The 16,212-nt window shown below is 41.0% G+C and overlaps 1 protein-coding gene across 5 annotated transcripts in view; it reads left to right on the top strand.

Annotated features, from left to right (window-relative positions):
• Positions 1-16,212, top strand: part of ARHGEF12 (Rho guanine nucleotide exchange factor 12) — an 80,855-nt gene that overhangs the window by 15,234 nt on the left and 49,409 nt on the right. The window lies entirely within an intron of this gene.

Here is a 16,212-nt window from a genome sequence, read left to right on the forward strand (position 1 = left end):
TCTACAGATGCTGTCACTTGACTTTCACATAGTGACTGCTGAAGCTGTTTCCACTAATGTACTTAGCAAGTTGGGAGTATTTCTTAGGGGAGTCTCATCTGGTATCTAGGATCCTAAAAGCTTTTGGTTAACTCTCATGGAGCAAAATGCTCTGAAACCCTAAAGTTTGCAGGTCTTTTGGCTTGCATGTGCATTGCTAGCACTCAGTTTAACTTTCCTTCCCAAATATGTTGTATATGCTAAGCATCTGTGAACTTGGTTTCTGTACCTCACAGGGTGCCACGCAGAGTTCTCTTGCCAATCTTTTAAAAAAGGAGTTATGGTACTGATTTAAGATTAGAATGGCTGAGTACTGGTCAAGTAATCTGGGTAGTATTTCTACTTTAGCAATTGTTGATCTACTTTTTTACTGCAAAAATAAATTCCTGTTTCTGTACCTCAGTTTCCTATTTTTCAACCTAAGTTCCAGTAATTTAAGGCATGTTTCTAAGGAGCTGAAATAATGAGGGGTTTGTATATGTGAAGCAGTGGTTTTGAAAATTATTATTTTATTTGACATAAGCTCTCCTTAAATTGTCTACTCTGACTTGCAGAAATTCCTAACAGGAAGCTTCTGTATCTTTAACTTCCACTGCCTGTTATGTAACGCAACATACTTCGGATACTCAAATGAAATACTAACTCATTTGATCATCAAGTTGTCTTTGGTTTTCCATAAAGCATGCCTGAAGTAGCCAAACAGAAGATTTCTTAGTTGTGTGCTGCTTGTGAATTGTTGATGCTTCAGTCCAATAAAAGTTCCTGAAAGGGCACGATCCGTGCTGTGAAGGCGGAGAGGCTGAACTTACTCACTTCCCATGCGTCAAGTCGGCGCAGTAATGCGCACGGCGGAGAGAAATCGTCTGTGGGTGATGGAACAAGTGTGGGGGTAACTGCTGCAGGTGGGCAGTGCTGCTGTCAGAAACTATTGAAAGCTCAATATCGGTTCTGTAAAGACAGAAGGTCAAAGACCAAGATGTGTCTAAAGCAAAAATAAAATGTCCGTGACTTGAAAATAAGGCAGCATGGGCATAGAGAAGAAAAAAAGGTATAGTTTATAGTTCTTTCGGTGACAAGAAGAAGTGCCATTGTGAATGAAGTGTGAGAGTTCTCATCTTTTCATGAAAAAGAAATTCGCCATACTTTACTAAAGTGAAGTTCAATGCCTCTAACATGTTTGTGATTTCTCAATAAGTACATATTTTCTAAGTAGTGACCCAGTATTCTGGTACTTGAAAACACTCAGACGTTTCTCAGATGTGTCTAAAAGATGCAGGTCATCTAATGGACTCTGTGTTCTTGCAGTATCTTGCTATGTCAGATTTCATGCGTATCTTCTTGTCTGTACTTTTATATTTATATACTCTCTCTCAAAAAAAAAAAAGCACAGTAGCCTTTTGCTAGTTCCTGTGTATTCACGATGCGCAGGATGGATGTTGTTGCTTTATATGAAAGATGGGAGAAATTAACATCCTGAGCCCGTCGAATGAAAGGGAGAGACTGAGGGTGTGTTCATAACGTATGGCTCTATAAAGTATTTAGGTACCCTGATGGGGGAACTGGACAGCCCTTCTGCCTATCGTTTATGATTTTAGGGGATAATGAAGTGCATTGGCAAGCTTTTTATGTATTGCTGTGATGTGTTATGATGTTAGGGATTCATTGATTAAAAATACATTTATCCATCTATCCCATATCCTGATAGTATCTGAACTAAATCCTTTTTTAAAAATAGATCTCTTCATCCGTGAGTCTTTGAACTTCCCAAAAATGATGAGTGAGGTTTGGCCTCTTCAGCTAAGCTGCAACCAGGATGCTTAGCGCTCGGTGTGTGGAGGCCTTAGGTTTTGTTGTAGAAACCCAACCAGCAGTGGTGGTGATCAGATGCAGAGCTTCTCTTACTGCTTCGTGGACTTTTTTTTTTTTTTTTCCACAGGGGTGTGGACTCTGTTCCTTGGGGACCACTTTGCTTCCGCTGTACTGAGCTCTGGGAAGCTGTTCGTTTCCCATGCCTGGCTCCTTATTGGGGTAAAGGTCTGTGAATTCTGCATAAATATTTACCATATCCCAGCCTAACCAGCAGAGAGCTGCTAATTGTGTTATTGAACAAGGAGAAGAGCTTTGCTTATGTTGCTTGCAGGGTGTGTGGTTTGTATATGGGCAAGAAATAAAGCATTCCTTAGTCAACAGAGAGTGTAAGGGAGGCAGCAGGGACCAAAATTGCAGTTACTTGACAAAGAATGGTGGAACAAAGAGATGTGAAAATTTTGGAAAGTGAAAGCTGAAGTATACAGGCTTGCCACTTGTAGTGTGATATTTTAGAAGCACTTACTTAATTGTCTTAGGTTTTATTACGCTTTTTCTAAAAGGGCAAAGAACCTGGCTAAATGAGGAGTTACCTACTTATTCTTTTACCATTTTTCCTATGCTCTTAGGAGAGATTTCTTTTTTAATTCTGTGGAAAGTAGCATCTCTCTTCCATGTTTTCTTTCCTTATCCTCCTTTCCTGCTGTTGTCCAGGACTGTAGGAATCCCCATAGATTTAAAATAGTGATACTACATTCACAGTCCTAGCCATATCTTAGCTATCTCTCCTTTCTTCTCAAAACCTGGTTGCACCAGACTCTTTCTTGCTTTTTTTGGTCAAAGATTTTTATTTTTTTTCCCCCTCCAAATTGTTTTCTTCTTATGTCCTGTGGCTGAGAGAGTACCAAGGGAAGGAAATCTGTGAAATCAGAGTAGGAAGCAAGATATAAGCTTCCATTCCTGAATCTTTCTTGTTTTTACGCTGTTTCCTGGCAGCTGCATTGGTTTGTACTTGAAAGGAATGCATTGTGTTGCTTTGTCCCGAAAGCTGTAGATAAAATACAAATAAAAATTAATACTGTAAAATTAAAAGTTTATTGTGTCCATAAGCAAAAAAACTGCAGCCAACAGTTAAGTCTTACATGACTGGTCTGTGTAGTTCTGCAGCGATCATACTGGATAGCAATCCTGTTAAAAATCAGTTATTTGTATGCCCTTCCCCATCATAAGTGAGAGAGAGAACTTTTCTCAAGTTGTGACGCATGCCACCTTTGTGGTATTTTAAGTCTGGACATAATGGGCTTCAAAAGGTGGTTGGTGCTTTGGAAAGCAATGTTTTTTCAGAAATTCAGTATTTCAGGAAAGAAGCAATGTACAGGGCTGGCCCTGTTTACTCACAACAGGCCCCTATTGTTTTGGCAGGGTAAAAGAAACCTTAGAGCAAAAACTTAACAAACTCAATGTTGGTCTCAAGTTCATTCTTACAATAGTTTTCCAAACTGCTGTTGCTGTGCTCTGTGCTTAAAACCTTGATCTGCTTGATACTTTTCCTGACAAGACTGAACGTTCATTTGGATTCTTCAAAGTGTTTTTGACTTCGTTACAAGGAAGAGAAGGCTGCAGTATGTATTTCTGAAGCTTTTGAGATTGTTTTATGGTACAAATGCATTTCTTTTCCCAAGCGTTGATGCCAGTAAGAGACTTTTTATGTTTAAGGGGATTGAAAACATCCTTTCTGACGAAAGGTGTAACAGAGACTTGAAGGACGTTTCTCTTGTATACCTCAATTTGTTCGCTGACCTGAATGGTTTCAAATTAAGTATTTTACGTGCAAATTTCAAAAAAGCACTCTGCTTAGAGAAATTTGAGTTTTGCAAGGATATAAGGTGTAATACTCTGCAGTGTTGTAAATATTCATTCTTACAATTGTAAAGCAACTTATAAATCTTAAACTTGTGGTATTTTCCTGCAGTAGGGTAATATGTGCTTTTAGTGAAGGGTAAACCGAGGCACGCAGCTAGGGAATGTGAATTTCTGTGGAGGGGAGCAGATCTGGTTCTCACCATCCGTTCCAAACTCCACTTGTTGGAGTGTGGTGTTTGGACTGCTGCAGTCAGTAAGAGAGTACCCTGCGCAATGAAGGAAATGGGAAACAACTGTTTTAGGCAAAATGTAGTTTAGTAAAGTAAGGCTTATTGGCCTGCTCACATTGTTTCATCTATGTTTCACTTGATGATGAGCATTAGGGAGAAGAATTAGGAAATACTTGATTTTAAAATGTAATCCAGGTTTAAAAATATCTCTGTTTTGACACCCTCTTTATGCCTTAGCAGTGGCTGTTTAGTGCACGTGATTCTCACTCAGGCATGAGTAAACTGGATATGAAGCTGTGCTCTGGGATTTGCAGTGACTTTTCCCTCACTTCTTTAAGTCTTTGTGATTTCATGTTTGCTTAAAAAAACGTACTGTTCATTTTTTCTTTGTGCTTCGGGTCAGATACCAGGACTCTGAAAGGAAGGGGTGCTAGCCAGTGAGTATATGAGCAGCTGGCTATGTATTGGGGTTTTTGCTTTCCTCTGGTTACCATTTTCTTTTTGAGAGCTGACATTTTATTTTCTGATTTGTGAAATTCCTAGAAAATGAGGAGCTGGGCAAATGTTTCAAAATATGAACCAATGAAATACAGCTTACTACTATTTAGAAAATGATAATGCATGCCACTGGAAAAGACAGAAGCATGGAAAATACAAGCTCTGGCTGGGAAATTATTGCATGCTTAGAACCATGGAGCAGATAGATGTAGGGGTAGGAGTTGATTTCTTTGGCTTCCTGTCTGCTGTGTAATTGTAGCCTTGATGCAGTTGTGGCTTGGAGATTATATTTGGTACCAGCATGCATTGGACTGGGCAGCACAGAAGTTGTGGTGAGTGTAGTCTAAAAAATTTGGTTGAGAGAACTGAGGAAATGCAAAAGAAAGTAACTACTATTAATACATTAAGTGGTTTGCTGCAGTTTCATCCTTCTAATAGGCCCCATGATTTGGGAAAAAAGTGGAGTTTAATTAGGAATGGTAATTCAAATAATGAAAAGTTATTTCGATTGAGTTAGATGATTTTATGGCAAAGGCTGAAATAGAGATCTTGCTTTCTCTCTCTTCCTGCTGTATGTGGCGGCTTGGATGCTTGTTAATGGAGAGCCAGGCATCACACTGCCTGGGGCATGGTTAGAGCCCTGGGAAGATTTACATTAATCAAACACAAACAGACAGTGTAGCGTGAAGAAATTTCTATCCCGCTAGCAGTGCTCACAAACTTAATTAGGTTATTGGGGCAGAAAAAGAAAACAGCCCCTTCACCCTCCAATCCTTCTTCCCCAGGGCTTGACCAGTCACATAAGCTATAAGAGCAGTAAGCTCATTGCCCCCCTGTTTTGACCTCCCAGTTTCTTTCCCTGGATGACAGAAAGAGGCATGCTTTCTTTCTCGCCCTCTTTCCTGCCCTCTTCTCTTCTGATACACTACAGAGGCTCTGTTTTTCTGAGACCCTGTGCTTTTCAGGTGCCACGGTGGTCGGGTGTTTTCAAAATGCCTGAAAACAGAATACATGACGTGGCACAGAGTGACCCTGTAAAAGGCTGAAAGTGGATTGAAGGAAAAATCTCGCTGCCCTATGCCAAGCCTTTGTTCATGTGCATCATGTGATGCAGTTTCTTTGATCAGTGATCTGATTTAATGACATGCATGCACATATATATGTATATAGACATACACATGTGTACGGACATATACATAAATACATACAGAACGTGTGTATCTGTGTATTGTATTTACATAAATACATGTATAAGTATATATTGTTCTGTCCCTTAGGACAGTTGGAAACACTAAATTTTAAAATCCTAGCTCTCTTGTGTTTTCTTGTTGCATGCAGTCTCTGTGGGACCTACGTGGATGCTGTTCTCTGTGTGTCCATTAGCAGTGCAGCGATGGGCCACAGCTGATGGTGGTTGGGAGGAGGTGGGAGAGAAGAGGTGGAGTTTCTTCCCTTCCCTCAAGTGGTCAGTGAAACAATCAGGCAGATGCCTCTCAAGGATATCGGATAAGCGTAAAAAAACCAGACAGCTTCCAAGAGGGGTAGCTTGCGCTCCTTGGAGAGGACTTGGTCTCAGTGTGCTCCCCCTGGAAATGGGCCTTTGGGATCTCCCTGTTCAGCTGACTTTGTCTTGTGAAACAGGTAATATCTGACAGTCTTTGTTCCTATTCTGTGATATATGAATATATTGAAAGATGAGAAAATAGCTTCCTTGATTGCAGAGGAGAGAGAAAGGATTTTTTCCTTTAATATCTATTGGGAAAAGGGCGGGAGAGGAGGTTTTTCTCTTTTAGCTGTTTTTCTCTTTTCTTTTAATAGCTGCAACGTGAACCTTAGTTACTCTTTTGTATTTTCATTGCGGAAGTGGCCAATTAAATAGGCTTGCTGTGAAAATTTGTGCCTCAGTGTCTCAGCTCAAGAACAAAGGTTTTGACAGCAAGGAGGGATGCCTTAGATGTAGACGCTGGCAGCACTACCTTCTTTCCATTTCTCCACGCTGAATTACATACCAGCATGTTAACAGAACCTTCTCACCAGACTTTTTAGACTGCTTTTGCAGTCTAAGTGAATGTGATTTTTTTTTTTGATAAGCTGATATTTTATGCATGTTGATGTTAAATTAGCTATTGGTGCTCAAGAAACCATCTTTGAGTGTTTTGGGTGGGTTTTCTTCTGAATACAGTTTTCACTGATCTTTTCCTTTTTTTTAGGGGGGATTTTATTGTAAAGTGCTCTAAAAATGAAGCAAATTGCAGCAATAGAGGGTAGTCACAGTGATGGTCTGGACAGTACTGTTGGTGCAGAATTGAGACGACATTAATACAGTGACAGCCATCAGAGCACTGAGAGGCTTCTCTCCATTTGCAATAGTTTCTGCTAATGTATGGATTGAGGATTTGAAGTAGAAGGGCTGTGAGATGCTAATCACTGCTGGGGGGATTTGGTTTTTACATGTATACAGATATATATATATGTGAAAGTATGAATGTAAGAAGCATTTTTTTGCATTTTTTTTTTTTTTTTTTTTGTGTGAGTGGTGCTATAAAGTGGTTACTTCCCTTTGTGGACAGATGCTTATTTTCCAGGAAGGCAACACTGTAGGTGGCTCTGACATGAAGAGGTAACTGTCTAAAATACTGAGCGACAATCTGCAAGTTATTGCAAGCTCTGCTTTCACCAAAGTCAGTGAGAGTTGGCAGTTCTCAGCATTGTGCCTGTGTGAGGAGGAGGTACCAAGAACTGGTGTAAGTGAAGCGGGTGGGGAAACAACTTAAAACTGGTTATGGTATTTCTGATAGCTTGGTTATCTCTGTGCTGCTGCCACATGTCTTGAGGAATTTTGCATCCATCACCTCTTAGCAACTGGTAGGTTTCCTGAGTGACTGTTTTTTCTTTTCTTGTATTTTTATTTATTTTAAGAGACCCAAGAGAAAAATACTAATACAAACATATTTGGAGGCCTATTAATAGCAATGTATTTGACTCACATGCTGTTCTCAGGATCTTGAGCCATTTTACAAGTACTGTGGCTTTGCTACTGTTTTTTTTTCTCTTCCATTTTATAGAAGAAGAAACAGGGCTTGATGTTGATGTGAAATCCTAATCCTGTGTTCTTCTCCAGTCCTTTACCGTTGGTCTTTCTGGATTTATCCTGTAATTTAGATGAAGGGGAAAATGAAATGCAAAGGAGCAAAGCATGCCACGAATGCCTGTGTAATTTTTTTCACTTCTCATGCCGTGTATGCTATGTGCATCTTTTGTCTTGTGTTTTATAGGTGGGACCTGCATTTCAGGGGAGAAATAATAGGCATGCACATCACAGAAGTCTCTCTTCTTAGGCCATGTAAATAACTAAGATAGCTTTAACTTCAGTATGTAGCATTGCTAATCTCTTTATAGTTCAGCTTGCATCACATATTTTCTTTTGGATACTTTAAAAATATGAGTTAATACTAGGATAGAAACCCTCTTGGGAGGTGTTGAAGCAAGTAAAGTGAAATGTTCAGTTAATTGCACATTTTTAATTTAGTCTCAAATAGTTTAGATTTCTATTGCTCCTGGTGTTTGCATCTACATGAGTAAAACTTCTCCATCAGAATTAGCTAGATTGGAAGCTGTGAAGGACTAAGAGCTAGTGATCTACTATACAGGTTAAGCAACAGTGTGGTAATGATTTCTTGGTCCTCTGTGTTACAGCTTTTGTTGGTAAAATTGTGTATCCAGTTTTTCCCTGATGTAAATTAGGCCACTGGGAGCACTTTGCCTTTGGGTAGTTCAAGACATATTAGCTGTAAATTAGTTTATTGCAGCTGGCAAATATTTAGAAGCTTTGCAGAGGTCCTAAGGGTGGATGTTGTCTGCACATCCCATGCAGAAGGGGTGTAGTTTGACCAAAGGTTCACGACTGGGTGGGAGAAGGAAAGGCAGGGCTGAAAATGCTTTTTGGTTGAGTGTCTGCTTAGCTTTGAACTGATAAATTCCTAGTTCTGATGAGCAGGCAGGTTCTGGGTTTGAAGTGTTGGCATTATATTTCTAAACCAGTAGACACTCACTGACCTTTAAAACAAGCTAACAAGAGAATTGAAGGAAAATTTTAAATTAAGGCAAAGTGCCTTTCTTGGAGCTAAGTATTTTAGTCATGATGACCTTATTTATCATAGGAGTAACTTAATGAAATTTTGCGTTGTACAGTAGGTCAGGCCAACTTCTAATGCCGTTTGAATATATAAATCCAGCAGTGAAGGTGTTGCTGAGCTCTGTACTTCTGCTGATGTTCTCAAATTGTAGTAACATCTGCATCAAGGTAAATCTCCAGTGAAACGTTGTCAGGCATGAGTTGATAATGCTGAGGAGCAGAACAACTTAGCCTTGTTGGTTCTTTATCTTTTGAAAAACATGCTGGAGGAATAGTAAATATGTCTTAATGTGGCTCCTTTCTTACTGGTATCTAGCACCCGAGCCACATTTATTAGTTACAAGCTATAGAGGTGTGGTGTTCCTGTGCCAGGCAGCTGTACTCACTTACTCACCAGAAATGTGATCTCTGGGCCAAATATTCAAATGTGGCTCTGAACCTTGTACATATATTTGCAAAACTTGAAGCTGGGTAATTGGAGTTAGTGTTACAGTATTTGAAAGCTATATATCCAGTTGTATTACGTGCACTGTGTTTTTTTTTTTCTCCTCCCTTTCTAATTGCTGTCTTTTGCTGTTTTTAAGAACTGTTTCCACAGTAGTCTCGTTGCTGGTTCATAACAACCACAAGCTAGGTATGGCATTAATAAGGAGCTAGGCTGTGTGCCTAATGAAATGCAAAAACTGCTTGACACGCTGGGGCAACACGAGTGATCTCCAAGCCCTTATGCGTGCGTTGGGTGAAAGCAAATCCCATGGCAGTTGATGGCTTTATGGTTTCTACAGTTGGTTTAGGAAAATAAAATTGCCTGGCGCAGCGTTCTTGTTCCTTTGTCTCTTGCTTTGATTTTTGTGCATCTAACTAGAAAGCTTTTCCAGACGCCGTGTAGGAGGAGTGGTGGTGGGGAGGCGGGGAGCAGGGCTGCTTCCATTGAGCCAGTTCTGTATTGCAATTATTGGCAAGCAAAGCAAACATTTCATTTCCCCGTAATTAGCTCCAGTTTAGGGAGGCAGGTTAATTTTGACTGCCACGCCCTGTCTGCTCAAGAAACCTTGTTGCTTTATTTGATTCTTTCATAGAGGAGCAGTTTGTGGGCAAAGGGATTTAAAACAATTTTCAGAAATGAAGACTGGAGAAAAGAATTGGAACGCACATGTTCTGCACTTTTTTTTTTTTTCCTTCTCAAAGAGCTGAAGCTCAGGTTGCCAAGATGATATGAAAATGTGGAAAAAAGGGCTATTTTGGAGCTCCTCTAGTATGGCCAAACCATGCATATTTCAGCTGCTTTTCCTTTTTTCAGGGAAGCTTGAGCTCTTCATGCCTGGGAATATTTGTCTATAGCCTACTTAAAAATAAATAAATAAGCGAGAAAGCTGGGTCATAACTTCTGAAATCACAAGGCTTGACCTTTCTGCTGTGCCTGGTCAGTTCTGTTAAGTGGGTCATGCAATAAAAGCTTGCAGCAACTGGACAAATCACGGACGTTTCTTCTCTGCAGTGCTCTAGAGTTCTGCTTAAATTTTTGTTTTGATAACATTTTCTGATGGTCTTTTTAGAAAAATACTTGGCCTTTTTCAGTATTGCTGGTGTTTAATTCATTTAAGTTGTTTCATTTCAAAGATGTCAGTATTTCTTTCCCAGAGTGGGAACTGATGGATTTAGTAATTTATAACCAGTGATGTTGGGAAACTAGTGGGAAGTCACCTGTGATTTGGCGACCTCTGCTCTTCAGTTGTTGAACAGAGTTTATTCCTGCTCTGAACTACGTTCTGTGGGCAAACTGCATCCCTGTTGCCCAAATCTTGCTTTTAGGCTGAATCTAAAAGCAGCGTTAGGGAAACATGAGCAACTTGGTTTATTTATGTTCTCTTCCACTGCCCCCTCCCCAGTTTTAGTTTGTTTGTCTGCTTCTACCCCATTGTAGAGATATTAAACAATAGTTGTCCTTGTCTTAAAAGGCTGGAACTTCAGGCCCTGTAGATGGAAAGCTGATGCTTCTGAGCCTTGGAAGTCAGTCAGGAGTGGAAGAACAGTACTGGCTGCTGAAAATGTCTCTGTCCCCTCCCCTTTGTAGAGTTTCTGCGGGGACTAAAAGTTCTTGCAGGGTCCTGGCTTCAGCAGCAGAGCAGCACAAAGGCCACATTGAGAATAGCTGCTGGGGAAGCCCTCCTTCCTTGCCTGCCCTGTAAATGCAGTTCTTTCTCCATGAAAAGCCCTGACATCAGCTCTTGGAAAAATCCAAGTGCTTGTGTCATGGAAAATAGCTGAGGCACTTGCTTGGGCTGGGACTGAATGACTGAACTGTGGATGAAACTTCTCTAGAGATGCTTTTCTTCTCCCTTTCCAAACGTTACTGTTCATAGAGAAATACAAACCCTTCCCATCTGGAAGTTTTACAGTGAAAGGGTGCTAAGGAAAGAACTACAGTTGGCTATAGTATGTTCAAAGCTGCTTGTCGTTTCTCTTTTTTATTTATTTTTGTTTTGTCTGTTTAACAGACACTGTTGCAAGCTCCTTTTTAGACCTGGTCACATCTATCTGCAAAGGAGTGTTTCCAAGAGAGAGCAATGCTCATTTGGATGGACGTACTACCTGTATGGTCAGGAAGTTCCATGTACCTCCATGTGTGGAGGCAAAATCTCCATGTTCTTGTAATCCGTTTTACGAAGAAGACTTATCTTTGCATTCTGTTTTTCTTTCATCTTTTTAAACTGATTTTTTTTCTCTTTTCTTGCTCCCTTCTCATGCTGCCGCTTTCTCTTCACCCCTCTTGATGAAACCCTCACACAGAATAAATCTCCAGTTAACTGCAAGAATGAAAGAGATATCTCTATCTATTATCTATCCATTTTTGTTTTAAAGCTCAAAGAGGAAACATCCCTGTGATGGAAAGGTGCTCTCACTAGCACCAGTGGAATGCTCTTTCCCTGTAGAAATACCTTTTGGAGTCCTGACCTTCTCTTAAAGACCATCAGAAACCTGCCAGCTTTCCGGACTTGTGAAAAGGCATAATTATTTTTTCTTGATTTTTATAAAATTTATCTTAACCTAATTTGAGTTAAGCGCTTAACTCAGCACTGTTGGTTGCCATAGCACTGGTCCCTTGCATCGATCCTTATACTGAGCCATCAAGAGGTATGTTGATGGGCTCTGTTGGCTACTCTGCTTTTTCTAACCTAAAAGGAAAATTGAATGGCATACTCTAGTTATGGATAGAAGCGGTGGTGGGCCAGAAAAACCATGTAACGTTGACTGAGTTGGAGGTATTCACTGATGCTTTATTAGGGCAAATTCAGCACTGAAGTTGTTGGGAATGTGTAGAAGGTGGAGCACTGTGTGGAGTTGACACAGAAGATATTTGCTATATGGGCTCTGCAGTCACTTCACTAACCTTCCTGTGGTCCTTCTCAGAAGGCAGTGGCTAGGTTTATTCACAAAGCTGTCAGTAATCTAAAGCTAATAATGCCACAAACGATTCTTCCATGAGTCATTGCGTCAGCTGTAGTTGCTGCCTTGGACTCCTACAAAAATAACATGGAAACTTTTATTGCCTTGCTCAGTTTCACCTCCTTGTGCACTTGCAGGTTCGTAAGATCTGTCCGTAGGCTCTGGCAGCTCCCAGGAACCCACTGGTTGGGTCCCTTCTTCAGCCTGACTGTTTCTCTGCACTTCGCATGACAATCCGTGGTCATCACTATGCAGTGGGGTTTTTCTGAGAAGAAAACTCTGGTTACCTGAGCTTAGGTACTTTGATATGGGGAGAAGATGACACTGCATAAAACTGCTCTTTAAGTGGGTTAATGCGAAGGTAAATAGACCTGATGTGTTGAATCGGTGTTGTCCACAGAATAGGTGATGTGGTTACAGCTGTAGTTTGTGGGCAGTACAGTGAAATGGCAGACTTCTGTCTGCGTTTTTTCTTGGTTGCTAATAGTTGCCCACTTGCTGCATCTGTGTTTCTCTCTATCCGCCTGTCATTTGCTATCTCATCAGTTCCTTTTACTCAGCCACTGTCCTATACAGAACATGTCTACCTCTTTTTTGTTGTGACAGAAGACTGCCTTTAGCTCTATATTAAGGTCACATTGGTACTGCTTTTGTTCAGGTCATGTCAGCACTCTCCCATAATACCTTTCTCAGGGCTTTTAAGCCCTGCAAAAAACTGCTCTGGTGGGTATGTGCATCTGCAAACTGGGAAAACAAACAGACTTTCTTTTTTTTTTATTCTTCCCGTCTCTTTCAAGATTAAATTCTGGGAATTATCTGAAGAATGGCATTTAAGACATCCATGCTTACTGTACTTTCAAGGCACTTACTTAAACCTACTAGATTTAGACAGAAAATGTAGCCTTTTTCTGACTGCTGTCAGTGCAGGGCCAGTCATGGTGTTGAAAATAAAGCTTAATAGGTGCTGCAGGAGTTCTATCACTAGATGCACTTGAAATAGTCATGAAGTTGTTCGGTGATTTTTTTTTTTTTTTTAACTGTCACCCAAGAACAGACTTCAGTTCTTCCAGTTACAGGATCTGTTTGGGTATGTATGAGCAAGAGGAGAGTACAATCCAGCTCAGCCTTCCAGAAGCATAGCTGCCAGTTACACAACTTGCTTTTCACCAAAATCCATGGAGGTGGCGCTGGCAAAAGGCATCCCATTCACCAATTACTTGGTGAAAACCTCCTGAAGTAGGATGATGTCATTTTAAATAGACATAGGGGTTTTTTTTTTTTTTTTTTGGAGGGGGGGGAGGGTCAGATCAGACTTTGAGTTAACCTTTGGTTTTCCTCTTCTCTTTCTAAATGTGTGAAAAAAACAAATGAGTGAACCTGTAATATTTCTCATCAGTCCTGAGTTTGCAGTGGTCAGGTGTTTTTGTTGCTTTTCTTTGAAATTTAGAATTCTGTAAGAGGGTTTGTCTGTAACAAGCAACGTCTTATTTAAATGAAACTAATAAAGCAATGAAGAAGCTTCTATTGCAACTGTTCATCTCCTAATTAAAGATTAGTTCTGTCAAGCAAGCAGTTTTTGGCTGTTCTCTTTTGTATGGGTTTCACAATATTTCTTACTCATCTCGGCACAACTTGTAGTAATTTATACTTGCATCGTGCAAACACACACAAGCTTAATTTCAGGCATGTGAGTAGTCCTGCTGAAGTAAATGGAACTAAAGTTAGGCATATGAATAAGTATTTCCAAGGTTGAGGCCCTTGTCTGAATCTAAATATTTTTGTCTTTGATCAGTTTTTGAGATAGCAGTTACTTGAATTCTGGTAATATTTTAGTATGGGAGTAAAAAAAACCCCAACATGGTTATCTGAATGCTGTGCTATTTTTGGTCAGATATATTTTCAACCTCCCAGGCTAGAATGGAACGCTTTGTACTGTTGGAAGCTGGGAATCCTTTCTCTCTCTGGTGTGTTTTGACACATCAGGTCTTAAAACTATTTTTCTGTCTTGGCTTGAAGGTAGTTGTTAGGCGCTGGTCCAGTACTGAATGGTGCATGCATGTGTGAGCTAACTTGGAGAAGTACAGTTTTTAATCCACAGTGTTACTAGTTGTAGGTATATTTTTTCCACTTGGCTTTACAGTAAATAGATTTTCCTAATGCAGCATGACTAACAAGACATACTTTCAGTAATTTGTTGCATTTAAATTACTTAAACTATTTGACCCAGTATTTTAAAAACAAAATGTGACTTGGCTTTTAATTGTTCCTGGTATTTGGGAGAGTGGAACAACTTGTTTGAAAATGTGCTGATGTTCATCAGTTATCAGACAAAATGTCTACAGGGTTTTATCATGTAGCCTACACTTGCCAGCTAGATTTGGAATTAAGTCTCCAGCTGTTAACCGCACCCTGCTGTGCCTCCAGCTCGCATGGTGTTTACAGTAGTAGGTGAAATACATTTTCTATGTTATATGTAGTGCTGGATGCTCTAACACAGTTTCAGTACTGCTTTCAAACAATACTGTTTCAAAGTGAAGATAAGTTGCACTGAAATACAAGTAGTTGTTGGATAAACTCCTGGGAGCTCTTCTGTGTTCTTTGATTATACTCCATTGATCCACTTATACTTTTCTTTCTGCTGTAGTATACGAGCGATGCAGTGTTTGGGAACTGATGAATGTCTTCAGCTAATGAAGAAGTGCTAGGTACTCTTCAGGTAGGAACCTGGGAGGAGGGGAGGAACTTCGGTACTGAGCGCTCCCCACAGGCTGGCTAGCAGGGTGGTTAAATCCCAGTTGTAGTCTTAGCTCAGCTGACTCTTCCATTTCTGATTTCTGTGATTTCATAACTCAGTGGCCTGGAACCATTTCAGGTCCAGCAGGGAAGTTTTTCAGGGTGGGAAGTTTCACTTCCAGCCTAGCTCAACAGAGCCCTTCCTACTCCAGTGATTTTATGGAGTACCTCTGAAGTAAAGCAAGTGCAGGAGAGGGCCTGGAGCTCCCTCAGCCTCACCGCCTCTGGTTGAACGTGCTGCTGCCTGTGCCCCAGAGGCTTCGCCGTGATGGTGACCTGCTGCCTGCCCCGCTTCCCCGCCACGTCCCTCCCTCCCTCCCTGCTTCGGAGAAGAAAGAAACGCAGGAAGCTGGCGGGTGGCCAAGGGGCTCCAGAGCTTCCGTGGCCGTGCTCCGTGGCCGTGCTCCGTGGCCGTGTGCCCGGGACAGAGCCCGAGGGCAGCCAGTGCTGCGCTCCTGCCATCCGGGCCTGGGCTCGGGCGTCTCTTCCCGTGGGTGTCACGGCAGTCCCCACGGGCGGTGGTGGCTCTTCGGAGCTAGCCGGCTCCGTGCGAGTCCTGACCCTTTGGACCGAAGTGCCGTGCCTACAACTGTGAGCGCAGTTACGGCCTCAGACTAGGGAGCTGTGGGATTGTGGCCCTCGCTCTGCGGGACTTCCATGCTCGCCGTTAACATCAAAGCACAGAAACAATTCCTGATGTTTTCAGTGCCATTTTATATACGCAAACTTTAGGGTTCTCTGTCTAAATAATGAATGTCGATGGTCTACATATAATAAGTAGGAAGGTTTGACACAACTTTCTAGACCTGTAAAATAGAACATTTGCGCTTCATCCTTGAACACGTAATGAATAGCTCTGAACCAACCAAAACAGCACAACAATGAACTAACTTTATTTTGTTCAAAAATCGTTTCTTTTGCTGTAGGAGCGTAAGCCTGGAGAAACACTATGGGATAAAGGTTTTCACTTAAATGCTTCATTAAATATTTGCTAGTAGTGTTAGATTTTTTTTTTTATGCAGCTCAAAAGTTCAAGTGCATTAGATAAAATATGTGGTATAATTAACCTTAAGCATATTTTCCTGCCTTTGGAGAGACGATAGATTGTCTCTGCCTGGATTCCTTTGTCTCCTTTTCTGCTTTTCAATGAAACGCTAGATTACTACAGCATCTGTTTACCATACAGTGTTCAGACAGGGTTAGGTTGGCCTGAGATGACTTTTGTTTTCTTTGCTTTGGGATTCCGGTTGTCTGTCTTGCACAAAGTAGTTCTTTACTGGCCAAAATTTGTAAGTGGGAGGACTGAATGCTGAAGAGATCTGGCTTTGCACGTAGAGCAGAAGAAGAGGCTTGATTAGCTACACGTTCCTCGTTTGAATCAAAGTGCATTTCCCAGACTTC

This window comes from Strix uralensis, chromosome 26, assembly GCF_047716275.1.
Source record: "Strix uralensis isolate ZFMK-TIS-50842 chromosome 26, bStrUra1, whole genome shotgun sequence".
Lineage (NCBI taxonomy): Eukaryota > Metazoa > Chordata > Aves > Strigiformes > Strigidae > Strix > Strix uralensis.